The sequence below is a fragment of the Primulina eburnea genome, chromosome 5 (assembly GCF_022965805.1).
Source record: "Primulina eburnea isolate SZY01 chromosome 5, ASM2296580v1, whole genome shotgun sequence".
In the NCBI taxonomy this organism is placed as follows: Eukaryota; Viridiplantae; Streptophyta; class Magnoliopsida; order Lamiales; family Gesneriaceae; genus Primulina; species Primulina eburnea.
The window spans coordinates 21,293,057-21,311,712 of record NC_133105.1 but is presented as its reverse complement, the minus strand read 5'-3'; the positions used below and the strand labels follow the sequence as shown (position 1 = coordinate 21,311,712).

Genomic DNA, 18,656 nt, shown 5'->3' with positions numbered 1-18,656 from the left:
TTTGCAGATATGGCAACTACTAAACACTCCTTGGCACTACTCGGTCGGATGTCTACCTTCACAAGTTCTGCAATAAGCCCCGGTATAATTTTGGCTCTGTCGAGAACCACTGGAGCTAGAAGAACTGCTGCCCGACTTCTTTAACTGTTTCCCTCGGACTTTCAGATAATCTTTCTTTCCATCACTGTTGCTGCCACTCTCAAATGGGTTGTACCGCAGAATGCATCAGAGATCCGTAGTTTCCTTGGGATAACAGGATATTATCGGAATTTTATTTAGGGATTCTCTTCTATTGTAGTTCCACTCACGTCGTTGACAAAGAAGAATGCGAAATTTGTGTGGAGCATTGAGAGTCAGAAGAGCTTCGATACTTTGAAGAAAGCTCTTATCTCAGCACCAGTACTGGCCATGCCGTCAGGGCTCGAAGACTTTGTTTTGTATACCGATGCTTCGAAGCTCGGTTTAGGCACATTGTTGATGCAGCATGGAAAGGTGATAGCTTATGCTTCTCGTCAGTTGAAAATCCATGAGAATAATTACCCTACCCACGATCTAGAGTTGGCAGCCGTAGTTTTTGCCTTGAAGATTTGGAGGCATTATTTGTACGGAGAGAAGTGCCAGATCTTTACCGATCATAAGAGCCTCAAGTACTTCTTTACGCAGAAGGAGCTGAATATGCATCAGAGGCATTGGTTGGAGCTAGTAAAGGACTATGACTGTGACATTATCTACCACCCGGGCAAAGCTAATGTAGTTGCGGATGCACTGAGCAGGAAAATCGCAGTGATGGCTCATTTGGCGATTCAAAGACCTCTTCAGTTTCAGATGCAGAGGTTTGACCTAGAGACTTATCCTCGAGGTAGTGTTCCCCGTCTATCTACTTTGACGATTCATTCTTCCCTTCTAGACCGTATTTGCAGTGGGCAGCCAGCAGATGAGCAGTTGGAAAAGTGGAAGCAGAGAGATGAGGCCAAGGGCAGTATTTTGAATACAGTTAGCGACGGTATTGTGAGATATCGAGACAGAATGTGGGTTCCTAGCAGTGATTCTATTCGAGCAGATATTTTATCCGAGGCCCACATGTCGTCGTACTCTATTGATCCTGAGAGTACGAAGATGTACAAATACTGCAGTTGTTGTATTGGTGGCCCAGAATGAAGAAGGATATCAGACGTTTTGTATCCGAGTGTCTGACGTGCCAGCTAGTGAAAGCGGAGCATCAGAGATCAGCAGATTGTTGACCGTCTTACCAAATCAGCGCACTTCTTGCCTATTAAGACGACTTTCACCATGATTCAGTATGCCGAGTTGTATATCCGAGAGATAGTCAGACTTCATGGTATTCCCATTTCTATAGTGTCTGACCGAGATCCTAGATAATCTTCCTCCTTTTGGAAGAGTCTGCATTCAGCCATGGGTAAAAAGTTGTTGTTTAGCACAGCCTTCCATCCTCATGCGGATGGTCAGTTAGAGAGAGTTATCCAGAGTTTGGAGGATCTTCTCCGTGCATGTGTCATCGATTTCTCATGGAGTTGGGAGTCGAAGTTGCCATTGGTAGAGTTGACCTATAACAACAATTTTCAGTCATCTATAGGTATGGCTCCGTATGAAGCACTGTACGGTCATAATTGCAGGTAGCCTATTCATTGGGATGAAGTAAGGGAGAGATCAGAATTGGGTCCGGAGATTATTCAGCAGACTACCAATGTAGTAGTCAAGATCTGTGATAGGTTGAGGACTGTTCAGAGTCGAAAAAAGAGTTATGCGGATCAGAGGAGGAGAGATCTAGAGTTTGCCGTTGGCGACCATGTTTTTGTGAAGATAGCAACTATGAAAGGTGTTATGCGATTCGGGAAGAAAGGAAAGCTCAGTCCGAGATATATCGGACCATTTGAGATCCTCGACAGGGTTGGGACGTTAGCTTATCGTGTTGTTCTTCCGTCGAATCTGGCCGGAGTGCACAATGTGTTCCACGTCTCTATGCTGAGGAAGTATATGGCGAATCATTCGCATGTCTTGAACTTCGAACCGTTGCAGCTCACTCCGAACCTGTCTTATTAAGAAAGACCAGTGTAAATCTTAGACAGACAGGAAAAGAAGTTTCGGAACAAACTGGTTATGCTGGTGAAGGTCAAATGGCTTAATCATTCGGAGGAAGAAGCTACGTGGGAATCAGAGCCAGAAATGAGGAGTCGGTATTCCGAGTTATTCGGTAAGTTTTAATTTCGAGGACGAAATTTCTTTAGGGGGGGGAGAGTTGTAGAACCCGATAAATAAGATTACGTATAAGCCGTGCATAATTACTATTATTTAAATTAAAATGATTTTTTTATGCATGATGGTTTAAATTCATTTTTTGAAAATTTGTTGAGTCATGATTATTTATTTTTCGCAGAAGTTTAGTTTTATCTTTTCGGTTAAATATGCGGGGCCGGACTTGAGTTGGAGTATTGAGATAAAATTTAATAATAAGAAAATATTCCTAAATTTAATTTAAGTCAAAGAATAATTTATTTTAAGGTAAAAGAATGTTCAATGATTTATTTAATTAAATGGAGTTAAGTAGTAAATAAGTTCTTTTATGTCCAATAATAATTAAAAGCCTAAATTAAAATATGTAACCAATTGGGATAAATTAATCTAGGCCTATTTATTTAAGATATTGTAAATTAACATGTTAGTAATTTATTTTAAAACTTAGGCATGCATGCAAGAAAAATTATTATCCTAAATTAAGTTATTAATTCACAAAAATACATAATAAGTGTTTAAAACTTTAAGGAGTTAAAATTCAATAATTAATCAATATTTTACCTCCATTTATTTAGCAAAATTTCGGCAACCCCCTTGAAGATTTAATCATGTTTGACAACTCTCCATTTTTATTCATTTCCTTAACCTTTCTTTGTATGATAATTCCCTCACTTTTAAATCACCTATAATTATTAATTAAGCAATATCCTTACCTACATTTTTATAGGAAATCTTGACCATCACTCACCAAATCACCCCTCAATCCATCAATTTATCACACCTCATTCCTTAGCTATAAACACTAGGATAGAAAGAGTTGTCTTGCCATTCAAATCCCCATTTATTTTGCAACCTTCCCCTCCTTACCTAGCCATTCTCTCCACCTCTCACTGAAAATTCAGAGAAAAACCTGCAGCCAAAAATCATGAGAAGAAACAAGAAAAATAAGAGAGAAAAGTAAGAAAGAAAACTCCGTCTCCGCCGCGCCGTGTTCGTCGCAGTGTTTGTTTTATTCAAAACAAATTTTCAGGCATGTTTATATGTTTCTTTTCTCTTCAATCAAGTCATATATACACTTTTAAACCATATTATGTTCATGAAGCACGAAATCATCGAATTTGACAACACCTCTTTTCGAAAAACCTGAACAGATTTTTCGGCTCTCCCTTGTTGCTTCACGTGTTGGCTTGTTTTTGTGATTTTAGGTATTGGCTCGGTTCCACTGGCTCAAGGCTACATATAGGCACCTACTAGGGTGTGTTAGGATCATGTCGGTCCATTAGTTCGAGCCCCAACACGCTGGACGAAGACTTTACAGCAACTTTCCCATGGTTGGTCTAAGTTGAAGGTTCAGATCATGGTTGGTCTAAGGCCTGTAACCATGGTTAGAACCCTTCCTTAGCATGTCTAGGACGTGACCAAGGTGGCCATTCAAGTCTTGGTTCATGGTCCCATAGATTTTAAAACAAAACATGCAAGTGCCCCTCGGTTCCATTTTTCTGATTTTTTTGGTGTGAGTGATTTTCGATTTTTAAGGGTATTGGGAGGGTCTTGGTTGTCTTCTAGCCCTTAGCCATGGTCTACACAATACCTCATAATGTCTAGATCAAGCCATGGTCGATCACATGGCCATTGGAATGACCAAGACAGCAAGTGAAGCATTACACCCCACACGTGCAGCCTGGTTCTCGGGTGGGAGTGATGGGTTGTCTTGAGAGTTTGCTTGGATTGTAGTTGGCCTAGGGCCCTTAGCCATGGTTCAAGCCACAACTTTGGATTTTGGGAAGAGGCTCTAGTCGGTGGTTCAAGCCCCAATGATCATTAGTCTCATAAACGAACACAACAAGCGTAGCTGCTGCCATCGCGCATTTGACAGCAGCATGGCTTCGGTTCAGAGGTGGTGTTTGAGTTCTTGGTTGGCTTTTAAACTATGGCCTTGGACTGGACAGTACCTCAATGAGTTAGAAAGGTCATGATTTTGGCCAATCGTGATTTGGTTAAGTTTAGAGGTCATACAAGAATTTAACGTGCAATTTGCCAAAGTGACTCTCGAAAGAGCGTTTTACAATTTTGGCCTCCATTCGCTATTTTGGTGTAATACAGCCCTATGGATATGTTTTCCTTCATTTTAGATGTATTTTAATCATGGCTATATGAGGGTTCAATGTTGGTTCAGGTGGGTACGAAGCCATGGTTGGATACTAAGCTTGTTGGGCGTAATTGTATCGTTTTAGTTCGATTATGAAGTCTTTGTCAAGTCTAGATTATTTGCATGTTTCTCATGTTAGAATTAGGTCGCAGCAATCCTGATAACGATCCAACTCATTCGGTAAAACAAAGTTATAATTATATTACGTGCATAAAATCTAAAATGTTTATTTTTGAATTATATGCGATATGACTTGTGGCCACCTTATGCTTATGGGATTGTTTCACCCGGTGACTTACGACATGTTTAAGATTATGTATGGGTATGGATATCCAGTCCAAGGGCTGAGATGATCTTTACCGCCCAGTATACTGTGGTTTAGTCTGATAAGACGTGCATGTTATGTTATGAGCCACTTGCGTACTCTACAAAAAAATTACAATATGATATGTTATGAAACAGCTCTATCGAGCAAAGCTTTTACGTATGCTTTTTAGATATGCACGTGTTTATAATTATCCATGACACGATTTACACCTTACGCTTTACGATACGATTATTTTTATGTTACACGAAATTTTATGATATATTTACTTGTTATTCATGATATATGCACGCTGAGTCTTTAGACTCACTAGACTTAATTGTTGTAGGTACTGATGAGGTCGAGACTGAGGTTGGGGACCAGTGAGCTAGCTTGGGTCAGCAGCAGTAGGAACCCGAGGACCTCACTTTTCATCATTTACTATTTATGCTCAAACTCAATTTTTACTTTGATTAATTATTTTTAAGTTGTGGTTTAAAAAAAATATTTACTTCCGCTGTTACTTTGAACATTAAATCTTTTTATCAGTTTATTTTATGAATGATGCATGTTATTTATCGAAAACCGGGATGTACGTCTAAGTTTAGAAACGAATCGGGAAATCTATCGAAAAGCTAAATTTTAAGCCTATGAAATTTTTATGGGAATGTTTTAAGGTATTAGGATAAGTTGGGACGATTTGGGACGTCATTCCGAGGTCTAAGGATAAGTACGAAAAATTATGCTTCTAGGGGCAACACGGTCATCTTACACAAAAAATTTGTTAGACGTCCTGGCAGTGCCCTAAATGCTGTAATATATGCTAAAATGTTTATTTTAAATTTTTATGGAATTTTATGATGAAATGTTAAAGCTAAAAGATGTGTTGCATGTTTGGTTTAAAAGAAAAATGATATATATATGCATGAATTTTTATAAGTGATGAAAATATGAAAATTTGGAGGAGGTGAAGTGATTGTGACTAATACAATGATACGATGATATGATTGGAGATAACGTGAGGTAAAAGGCCCAGAGGGAGCTCGTTTACTGGATAAGAACTCAGTGGTGTTAGAGTAGGTGCACGTCGAGCCAAGTGTTGGCCGAGTGTTCACAATGAAACTCTATGTATAAACAGTCTTTATTTTAATAATATTTGAAATTATTATTTTGGCACATCTTTATCTGTATACCCATGCTAGTTGCATAGATAAAGCCCTTGAATATGCAAATAGTAGAAAGAATATGAGATGCTCATATGATGAGTATCATGAAACTCATATTTGGAATACTGTATATTCTAAACAGTTCCTAGTCGATTCAGCCGCCGCTAAGAAGGATATAGGCCGCTCGAGTTCGAGACTAGTATCTAAGATGTGAGTACCATGTTTCATTGGTATGAGATATTATGATGTCCGAGCATGCAGATAGGTGCTCCTGGTAGAATGCACTGAACAACCCTCCATAAAGGACTTTCCAAGTGGTTCTCACTTATCGAGTGGAAACGTCCTAGTGTATGGTTGTACACCATTAGTCCTTATGACCCGGGACAACATTGAGACTCTATGTGCTAGCATTACACTTTGACTTGTTTATCGACTCTCAAGGGGTCATCAGGTGGCAAGGTTGGGTGTTTTGTCGAAACATATAGGAGTCGATGCATTGTAGTCGGGGATTCACCACTTACTTTCGGGTATGGATATCCTATGTGAATGTAGTATGAAATCTCTGATCAGAGTATGGTGGTAATTATGAAAGGGGTTTCATATATTACATCATCGATGCAACTACAACATGACACATAATACCGATTCATGGACAACTCTCGATATTCCAATGGTTGTCGAATCGTTCGGGATATATGAGTTGAAGGGACCGTAATGTACGCTAACCATAATTGAATGGTTCTTGCAGGCACTATCATTTGATACCTAGGGAATCATGTAAGCGATGCTGCTAGGCGTTAACATGATTGGTTGGGTACTATCAGACTTGAGTTCTGACATTCTTGTTATCAAGGAGTTGATAAGTAAGAATGGAGCAATTGGGGTATGCTCATATAAGGACATCTTTAGTTCGAATCACAAGGAGATGTGAACCCACGGCTAGTTGTATCAATGAACCATTGAGGGCCACACAAGTACTAGCTTTCTAGATCCCGTTGGGAAGTAAAATAGTTCAATGTGTTGAACGGCTTATAAAGGAGTTTATAAGTGTAAATAAATAGAAGTATGACTTCTATAAGGAGAATGTAACTTTTAATTTGAAGAAGTGTTCCTAAATTAAATGTTGGCCAAACGAGCAATGTATTTGAAAATTGTGATTTTCATATACATTATTATGGACTAAATTAAATTAATTCAAGTGTTGAATTAATTAAACACTAGTGGACCTGGTAGAATCCAAATAATTAAATTAATTCAAGTGTTGGATTTAATTAAACAACATTGAGCCTTCTAGAGCCCAATTAGAAATAATTATTAAACTAGTGGGTTTGAGTAAAATCAAGTAAGGTTTAATTGGTCTCAAATTTGTATGAGACAATTAAATTAAAGTCCATGGGCCTTGTAATTGTTACAAGCCCAAATAGAATGTGCATGGGGAGGTGAAGAGTTGGGAGACAACTTTTTCAATGTTCAAGGCTTGGCATGCAACTTTTTAGCTTTAACTTTTTCCACAACCAAGAAAAGTCTCCCCTCTCTCTCCTACACCACCCCTTGGACGAAATTTTATAAAAAGATTCTCCAAAATTTTGTTCTTCAATTGTGGAGGAAACAATACACTTCTCAAAGAAAAATCCTCCTATTTTTCTAGATCAAAATATGAGGGGATCTACCTAGTTGGTGGTGGGCCTAATTTTGAAGGAAGGAAGCTTGTAGATTGTCTTGCCTTTGAAGAGCCAAGTTGTTTACAACTTGGTTGGAGCCATCATCAACCTCAAGAGGTTGATAGGTATAATTTCTTAACACCCTATGTATGACAAAGGTGTTTTTGTATATGCTTCATCCTAGTACTAGTGGTGCTCGAATTTTCTTGTAAAAATTGAAATTTTTGAACTTCCGTTGCGCATTCGGGTACCCTAAAATCGATCCCTTTCAAGTGGTATTAGAGCTAAGTGTACTAGTTTTTGTAGCATATACATGATATTATATTGAGGTCGATTTCTAACCGCATGAGAATAAAATTTTGCAACAAAAACCAAGGCTTTTTGGGCACGGTTTTGTGTAGAATGTTGCTGCCCATTTCGGGCAGCAAGGGCAGCCCCTCGAACGCCCCTATCTTTTAAATAAATAAAAAAAATTTTGTTGGCCGGAATCCGGCGACGGCGATGACGACTAGGGTTTCCAAAAGTGTTTTGGATTATCAAAGTGTCATGGGCCTTGAAGTTGTTGGACCATGAGATGGCTAACATATTTGTGAAATTAAAATGGGCCAAAATGTTTTTGGTGAAAAATGATTTTTTGGGCCCTTAATTTTAAATTTAAAAAAGTTGCAAATATTTTCTCATGAAATAAATAATTGAAGTTGGACTTTAATTATTTATAGTAAATTGTGATTTACAAGAAATTCGGTTATGAATAAATTAATTAGAAAGTAGACAAAGGTGTTTGTATACTTTGTTAATTTAGTTTATAATCGTGGCGGTTAGTGATTGGATCAAGATATATAATATTGGATTAATTAATTATTGTGATAATTAATTGATGGTGTATGATATGTGATATTATGCATGAAAGATGATCAAAAGCCCAAGCTCAATTTGCTAGGTGTATGCTAAGATATTTTGTGTTGAATGATTGTAATAATTATCAAATTTAAAGTGGGCTTGGTTTATAGCTCGTTCCCACCCCCATGAGATGTATCCCTATTTTCCATGGATATTTAATTGTAAATATTAGTATAGTGGATGATCAAGATTGGAAGATGGTGGCTATGATGATTATGAAGATCGAAGATATGTAAATATTGGAAGCTAATGTAATAGTTGCATTTGCATCCCATGCATTTCCCTAGGATTGAACCTAGGCCCGTGTTTAGCTCGCACGGGCCATTAGTTTTGGGGCGATTGATCATCATTTTTTTGTTTACTGTTTATAATATATGCATGATATGTTATAAATAATGAGTATGTGCGTTATTATTATGATAATAACAAAGTTGCATGAATCCGGCAAACATACGATCAAACATGGCGAGCTTTTAAATAAAATTAATGATGAGACCTTTCAAAATTAAAAACCCTCATTTTGAATAAGATTCAAAATTAATATCAAGCCCGAAAAAGGGAATTATAAATTTGTTTATAATTTGCATGTCGTCCATCGACAATGGGTTCATGATGAACGCTACCCGTGCTCGGGGCTCGCTCATATTATTGGGGGGGCCCTGGGTGCCGGAAAGCTGTGACATCTATTGACATGGTGATGTGAACTACGTGGAACTCCCATGATTTCGGCTCATATTATTGAGGGAACTCATGGCGACCGTCCATTAAGGTTCAACATCGATGGGTAAGGCTTGAAACGTAAAGATGAACGACGTCATATTATTGGGTCCTAATCAAGCGTGAGACAAAAGTTTACCTAGAGGGTTGCATGGTGATGCAATTGGAAACTACCTTTTAGGAATTGTGATTGGCTGATATTATTCGGGATCATAATTCGCTAATTGGACATTGCGTACCTACTGAGGAAAGAAGTTTCCCGTTTTCACTAGAGGGTAGTGAAAGATGTCAAAACAGTAGGAGTAAAAATTTATGAAGTAAAAGTCCATACGTCATATCTTACTAAATATTTTAAAATAGTTATTAACATTTATCTGTTTTACTTTTCAATACTTTTTGACAATGTCTTCGATTCGCAATTCGCTATATGTAATACTCGACAAACACGTATAAAAAGGACCTAATTACCTCAATTGGCTAAGAAATCTGAAAATCGTCTTGAATTCGGAAAGGATAGCATATACACTTACTAAGTCGCCTCATGTGGAGGCTCCAACTGACTGCACTCCTGAGGAATTGCAGACTTACAAGGAATGGTATGACCATGAATTGAAAGCCAAGTGTTATATGCAGGCTTCCATGAATGATGAGAAGTCGGTTCTTTATGTGGATTCTTCATCTGGTACGAAGATTGGTCCACATGGGAAGGAAAAGAAGCGTGTTTCCCAACGTCCCAAGAAGAACGTGCCCTTGAAGTGGCAATCTCCGAGTCCCGTTGTGGCAGCCATACCAGTGAAGGCTGACAAGACTGTTGATATTTTTCATCACTGCATGAAGCCTGGACATTGGAGGCGTAATTGCAGGGAATATCTTGCCCAGAAGAGTTCTGGAAACGATATGTTCTATATTGAAGTAAACATTTCAATTAACTCTACTTCTTGGGTATTGGATACTGGTTGTGACTCACATCTCTGTAATGAGTTACAGGGGATGGGAAGAAGTAGGAGACTTAGGGAAGGTGAGACCTTCTTGAGGTTGGGCAATGGAGCAAGAGTTGCTGCCTAGGCCGTGGGAATTGTTTACTTATTGTTGAACACGATTTTAAGTTGATTTTAAGAGATGTTTTGTTTGTACCTGATTTGGTGAAAAACATTGTTTTCATTTCTATGCTTGATAAAAATGGATATTCTTGTTTATTTAGCAAAGGTGTTTGCAACATTTACAAGAATGAATGTTTGATTGGTACTGGAGAACTTGAAAACGATCTCTATAACTTAAAATTGAAAGATATTCCACTAAAAAATGTCCAAGCAATAACAACAACAAACAAGCGAAGACAAGATACTCTAAATTCGGCACAATTGTGGCATGCTCGATTAGGACATATTTCTCTAAGAAGGATGAACAAGCTAGTGGGAGTGGGCATGTTTGATATGTCTGATATTAATGCTCTCACGACTTGTAAATCCTATCTAAAAAGAAAGATGACCAAAATTCCCTTTAAGGGCCATGTGGAGCGAGCCAAAGGATTATTGGATTTGATCCATACCGATGTGTGCGGTCTGCTTAGCATCACCACTAAGCATGGACATGCCTACTTCATCACCTTTACCGATGACTTTTTGAGATATGGGTATTTTTATTTGATGAAATACAAGTCTGAAGCCTTTGAAAGGTTCAAAGAATTTAGAAGTGAAGTAGAGAAACAGTTGGGAAGAAGCATCAAGACACTTCGATCGGATCGAGGTGGTGAGTACTTGAGTGCCAAGTTCCAAGAGTATCATAGGGAGAATGGGATTCTCTCGCAGTGGACTTCGTCAGATACACCACAATTGAATGGTGTTTCGGAGCGTCGTAACCGGACTTTGATGGACATGGTTCGGTCTATGACGGGGTTCACGGAGTTGCCGCCATCCTTTTGGGGATATGCGCTTGAGACAGTGGCACTGTTGTTGAACAATGTCCATTCAAAGGCAGTTGACAAGACACCATATGAGATATGGATGGTTAAGGCTCCTAAATATTTTTATCTTAGAATATGGGGGTGCCCTGCTTATGTGAAGCAGGTAGTGGGAGATAAATTGGATAGTCGATCCATTTTATGTTACTTTGTGGGATATCCAATGAATTTGGTTGGATACTACTTCTATCATCCCAAAGAAACAAAGGTGTTTGTTTCTAGGAATGCAACCTTTTTGGAAAAGGAATTTCTATTAGATAGAAAAAAAGGAGATGATAGAACTCGAAGAGATTCGAGAGACACCCACAATTATAGAACCCACACCCGAAGAGCCAAGAGAGGAGATACCAGCTCCAAGAAGATCCGAGAGAGTCTCGAGACCACCTATGAGGTATGTTCTGCTTCTTGAAGAGGGCCATGATGAGCCTATCCATGGATGTGATCCAAGGACCTTCAAGGAAGCATTATCTGATGCCGATTCATCCAAGTGGCTTGAAGCAATGGAATTTGAGATGAATTCCATGCATTCGAACCAAGTGTGGAATCTCGTGGATCCACCTGAGGGAATTGTTCCCATAGGGTGTAAATGGATTTACAAGAGGAAACTTGGGGCGGATGGGAAGGTATTGACCTTCAAAGCGCGATTGGTGGCAAAAGGATATACTCAAAGACAAGGAGTTGACTTTGAGGAAGCTTTTTCTCCAGTTGCAATGTTCAAGTCCATAAGGATTTTGCTAGCCATAGCTGCATGGTATGACTATGAGATATGGCAGATGGATGTTAAGACATCCTTTCTTAATGGGGATATTAAGGAAGAGATTTACATGTCTCAACCCAAAGGGTTCACATCTATCGGAAGTGAGCATATGGTATGAAAACTTCAAAGATCTATTTATGGTCTAAAGCAGGCATCTAGGAGTTGGAACCTCAGATTCGATAGTACAATCAATGAGTTTGGTTTTGCTAAGAATCCTGAGGAACCCTGTGTGTATAAGAAGGTCAGTGAGAGTGCTGTGACATTCCTTGTGCTTTATGTTGATGACATTCTACTCATTGAGAATGATGTAGGGATGTTGCAATCAACTAAGATATGGTTAGCGAGTAAGGTCTCGATGCAGGACTGGGTGAAGCATCTTTTGTATTGGAAATACAGATCTATAGAGATAGATAAAAAAGATTGCTTGGTCTCACCCAGTCCACATACATTGATACCATCGTGAAGCGGTTCTCGATGGATGAGTCCAAGAGAGGACATCTACCAATGTGTCATGGTGTGTCCGTATCCAAGTCTATGTCTCCCAAGACTGATGCAGAGATAGCGGCGATGACACGCATTCCATATGCATCTGCGATTGGTAGCATCATGTATGGGATGATATCTACACGTCCTGATGTGGCTTTCGCACTAAGTTTAGTGAGTAGATATCAATTGGACCACGGTCTTCCACATTGGAAAGCTGTGAAAGACATCCTCAAGTATTTGAGAAGGACCAATAAGTTTTTCTTGGTCTATGGGGTGGAGAACTGAAATTGGAAGGCTATACCGACTCTAGCTTCCAAAGTGATATCGATGACTTGAATTCAACTTCTTGGTTTGTATTCATGCTCAATGGTGCTGCTGTCTCTTGGAAGGGTTCCAGGCAAGGCAGTACTACGAATTCCAGCACAGAGACCAAATACATTGCTGCATCAGATGCAGAAAAAGGAGGCTGTTTGGATAAGGAATTTTGTCCAAGAGTTGGGCGTCATTCTTAATAGAATTGCTTCTGTCCTGGTGTTGTGTGACCGCACGGGATCTATAGCTCAAGCAAAGGAGCCAAGGGCTCATCAGAAGTCCAAACACGTATTGAGAAAGTACCACATCCTCCGAGTGATTGTGGAAAGAGGAGATGTCTCTCGATTGACAAAGTCGGCTCCGTACTAGCTAAGCCTTTACCTGGACCATTATTCGAGAAGCATCGCGAATCGATGGGTTTGAAGCATATGGGTAGTTGGCTCTAGTGCAAGTGGGAGATTGTTAGAGTAGGTGCACGTCGAGCCAAGTGTTGGCCGAGTGTTCACAATGAAACTCTATGTATAAACAGTCTTTATTTTAATAATATTTGAAATTATTATTTTGCACAACTTTATCTGTATACCCATGCTAGTTGCATAGATAAAGCCCTTGAATATGCAAATAGTAGAAAGAATATGAGATGCTCATATGATGAGTATCATGAAACTCATATTTGGAATACTGTATATTCTAAACAGTTCCTAGTCGATTCAGCCGCCGCTAAGAAGGATATAGGCCGCTCGAGTTCGAGACTAGTATCTAAGATGTGAGTACCATGTTTCATTGGTATGAGATATTATGATGTCCGAGCATGCAGATAGGTGCTCCTGGTAGAATGCACTGAACAACCCTCCATAAAGGACTTTCCAAGTGGTTCTCACTTATCGAGTGGAAACGTCCTAGTGTATGGTTGTACACCATTAGTCCTTATGACCCGGGACAACATTGAGACTCTATGTGCTAGCATTACACTTTGACTTGTTTATCGACTCTCAAGGGGTCATCAGGTGGCAAGGTTGGGTGTTTTGTCGAAACATATAGGAGTCGATGCATTGTAGTCGGGGATTCACTACTTACTTTCGGGTATGGATATCCTATGTGAATGTAGTATGAAATCTCTGATCAGAGTATGGTGGTAATTATGAAAGGGGTTTCATATATTACATCATCGATGCAACTACAACATGACACATAATACCGATTCATGGACAACTCTCGATATTCCAATGGTTGTCGAATCGTTCGGGATATATGAGTTGAAGGGACCGTAATGTACGCTAACCATAATTGAATGGTTCTTGCAGGCACTATCATTTGATACCTAGGGAATCATGTAAGCGATGCTGCTAGGCGTTAACATGATTGGTTGGGTACTATCAGACTTGAGTTCTGACATTCTTGTTATCAAGGAGTTGATAAGTAAGAATGGAGCAATTGGGGTATGCTCATATAAGGACATCTTTAGTTCGAATCACAAGGAGATGTGAACCCACGGCTAGTTGTATCAATGAACCATTGAGGGCCACACAAGTACTAGCTTTCTAGATCCCGTTGAGAAGTAAAATAGTTCAATGTGTTGAACGGCTTATAAAGGAGTTTATAAGTGTAAATAAATAGAAGTATGACTTCTATAAGGAGAATGTAACTTTTAATTTGAAGAAGTGTTCCTAAATTAAATGTTGGCCAAACGAGCAATGTATTTGAAAATTGTGATTTTCATATACATTATTATGGACTAAATTAAATTAATTCAAGTGTTGAATTAATTAAACACTAGTGGACCTGGTAGAATCCAAATAATTAAATTAATTCAAGTGTTGGATTTAATTAAATAACATTGAGCCTTCTAGAGCCCAATTAGAAATAATTATTAAACTAGTGGGTTTGAGTAAAATCAAGTAAGGTTTAATTGGTCTCAAATTTGTATGAGACAATTAAATTAAAGTCCATGGGCCTTGTAATTGTTACAAGCCCAAATAGAATGTGCATGGGGAGGTGAAGAGTTGGGAGACAACTTTTTCAATGTTCAAGGCTTGGCATGCAACTTTTTAGCTTTAACTTTTTCCACAACCAAGAAAAGTCTCCCCTCTCTCTCCTACACCACCCCTTGGACGAAATTTTATAAAAAGATTCTCCAAAATTTTGTTCTTCAATTGTGGAGGAAACAATACACTTTTCAAAGAAAAATCCTCCTATTTTTCTAGATCAAAATATGAGGGGATCTACCTAGTTGGTGGTGGGCCTAATTTTGAAGGAAGGAAGCTTGTAGATTGTCTTGCCTTTGAAGAGCCAAGTTGTTTACAACTTGGTTGGAGCCATCATCAACCTCAAGAGGTTGATAGGTATAATTTCTTAACATCCTATGTATGACAAAGGTGTTTTTGTATATGCTTCATCCTAGTACTAGTGGTGCTCGAATTTTCTTGTAAAAATTGAAATTTTTGAACTTCCGTTGCGCATTCGGGTACCCTAAAATCGATCCCTTTCAAGTGGTATTAGAGCTAAGTGTACTAGTTTTTGTAGCATATACATGATATTATATTGAGGTCGATTTCTAACCGCATGAGAATAAAATTTTGCAACAAAAACCAAGGCTTTTTGGGCACGGTTTTGTGTAGAATGTTGCTGCCCATTTCGGGCAGCAAGGGCAGCCCCTCGAACGCCCCTATCTTTTAAATAAATAAAAAAAAATTTGTTGGCCGGAATCCGGCGACGGCGATGACGACTAGGGTTTCCAAAAGTGTTTTGGATTATCAAAGTGTCATGGGCCTTGAAGTTGTTGGACCATGAGATGGCTAACATATTTGTGAAATTAAAATGGGCCAAAATGTTTTTGGTGAAAAATGATTTTTTGGGCCCTTAATTTTAAATTTAAAAAAGTTGCAAATATTTTCTCATGAAATAAATAATTGAAGTTGGACTTTAATTATTTATAGTAAATTGTGATTTACAAGAAATTCGGTTATGAATAAATTAATTAGAAAGTAGACAAAGGTGTTTGTATACTTTGTTAATTTAGTTTATAATCGTGGCGGTTAGTGATTGGATCAAGATATATAATATTGGATTAATTAATTATTGTGATAATTAATTGATGGTGTATGATATGTGATATTATGCATGAAGGATGATCAAAAGCCCAAGCTCAATTTGCTAGGTGTATGCTAAGATATTTTGTGTTGAATGATTGTAATAATTATCAAATTTAAAGTGGGCTTGGTTTATAGCTTGTTCCCACCCCCATGAGATGTATCCCTATTTTCCATGGATATTTAATTGTAAATATTAGTATAGTGGATGATCAAGATTGGAAGATGGTGGCTATGATGATTATGAAGATCGAAGATATGTAAATATTGGAAGCTAATGTAATAGTTGCATTTGCATCCCATGCATTTCCCTAGGATTGAACCTAGGCCCGTGTTTAGCTCGCACGGGCCATTAGTTTTGGGGCGATTGATCATCATTTTTTGTTTACTGTTTATAATATATGCATGATATGTTATAAATAATGAGTATGTGCGTTATTATTATGATAATAACAAAGTTGCATGAATCCGGCAAACATACGATCAAACATGGCGAGCTTTTAAATAAAATTAATGATGAGACATTTCAAAATTAAAAACCCTCATTTTGAATAAGATTCAAAATTAATATCAAGCCCGAAAAAGGGAATTATAAATTTGTTTATAATTTGCATGTCGTCCATCGACAATGGGTTCATGATGAACGCTACCCGTGCTCGGGGCTCGTTCATATTATTGGGGGGGCCCTGGGTGCCGGAAAGCTGTGACATCTATTGACATGGTGATGTGAACTACGTGGAACTCCCATGATTTCGGCTCATATTATTGAGGGAACTCATGGCGACCGTCCATTAAGGTTCAACATCGATGGGTAAGGCTTGAAACGTAAAGATGAACGACGTCATATTATTGGGTCCTAATCAAGCGTGAGACAAAAGTTTACCTAGAGGGTTGCATGGTGATGCAATTGGAAACTACCTTTTAGGAATTGTGATTGGCTGATATTATTCGGGATCATAATTCGCTAATTGGACATTGCGTACCTACTGAGGAAAGAAGTTTCCCGTTTTCTCTAGAGGGTAGTGAAAGATGTCAAAACAGTGGGAGTAAAAATTTATGAAGTAAAAGTCCATACGTCATATCTTACTAAATATTTTAAAATAGTTATTAACATTTATCTGTTTTACTTTTCAATACTTTTTGACAATGTCTTCGATTCGCAATTCGCTATATGTAATACTCGACAAACACGTATAAAAAGGACCTAATTACCTCAATTGGCTAAGAAATCTGAAAATCGTCTTGAATTCGGAAAGGATAGCATATACACTTACTAAGTCGCCTCATGTGGAGGCTCCAACTGACTGCACTCCTGAGGAATTGCAGACTTACAAGGAATGGTATGACCATAAATTGAAAGCCAAGTGTTATATGCAGGCTTCCATGAATGATGAGAAGTCGGTTCTTTATGTGGATTCTTCATCTGGTACGAAGATTGGTCCACATGGGAAGGAAAAGAAGCGTGTTTCCCAACGTCCCAAGAAGAACGTGCCCTTGAAGTGGCAATCTCCGAGTCCCGTTGTGGCAGCCATACCAGTGAAGGCTGACAAGACTGTTGATATTTTTCATCACTACATGAAGCCTGGACATTGGAGGCGTAATTGCAGGGAATATCTTGCCCAGAAGAGTTCTGGAAACGATATGTTCTATATTGAAGTAAACATTTCAATTAACTCTACTTCTTGGGTATTGGATACTGGTTGTGACTCACATCTCTGTAATGAGTTACAGGGGATGGGAAGAAGTAGGAGACTTAGGGAAGGTGAGACCTTCTTGAGGTTGGGCAATGGAGCAAGAGTTGCTGCCTAGGCCGTGGGAATTGTTTACTTATTGTTGAACACGATTTTAAGTTGATTTTAAGAGATGTTTTGTTTGTACCTGATTTGGTGAAAAACATTGTTTTCATTTCTATGCTTGATAAAAATGGATATTCTTGTTTATTTAGCAAAGGTGTTTGCAACATTTACAAGAATGAATGTTTGATTGGTACTGGAGAACTTGAAAACGATCTCTATAACTTAAAATTGAAAGATATTCCACTAAAAAATGTCCAAGCAATAACAACAACAAACAAGCGAAGACAAGATACTCTAAATTCGGCACAATTGTGGCATGCTCGATTAGGACATATTTCTCTAAGAATGATGAACAAGCTAGTGGGAGTGGGCATGTTTGATATGTCTGATATTAATGCTCTCACGACTTGTAAATCCTATCTAAAAAGAAAGATGACCAAAATTCCCTTTAAGGGCCATGTGGAGCGAGCCAAAGGATTATTGGATTTGATCCATACCGATGTGTGCGGTCTGCTTAGCATCACCACTAAGCATGGACATGCCTACTTCATCACCTTTACCGATGACTTTTTGAGATATGGGTATTTTTATTTGATGAAATACAAGTCTGAAGCCTTTGAAAGGTTCAAAGAATTTAGAAGTGAAGTAGAGAAACAGTTGGGAAGAAGCATCAAGACACTTCGATCGGATCGAGGTGGTGAGTACTTGAGTGCCAAGTTCCAAGAGTATCATAGGGAGAATGGGATTCTCTCGCAGTGGACTTCGTCAGATACACCACAATTGAATGGTGTTTCGGAGCGTCGTAACCGGACTTTGATGGACATGGTTCGGTCTATGACGGGGTTCACGGAGTTGCCGCCATCCTTTTGGGGATATGCGCTTGAGACAGTGGCACTGTTGTTGAACAATGTCCATTCAAAGGCAGTTGACAAGACACCATATGAGATATGGATGGGTAAGGCTCCTAAATATTTTTATCTTAGAATATGGGGGTGCCCTGCTTATGTGAAGCAGGTAGTGGGAGATAAATTGGATAGTCGATCCATTTTATGTTACTTTGTGGAATATCCAATGAATTTGGTTGGATACTACTTCTATCATCCCAA

The 18,656-nt window shown here is 38.7% G+C and overlaps 1 pseudogene; it reads right to left on the bottom strand.

Moving 5' to 3' along the window:
* Window positions 1-3,120: 3,120 nt before the first annotated feature.
* The window catches only part of LOC140831434 (uncharacterized), a 28,891-nt pseudogene continuing 13,355 nt past the window's right edge, over window positions 3,121-18,656 (bottom strand).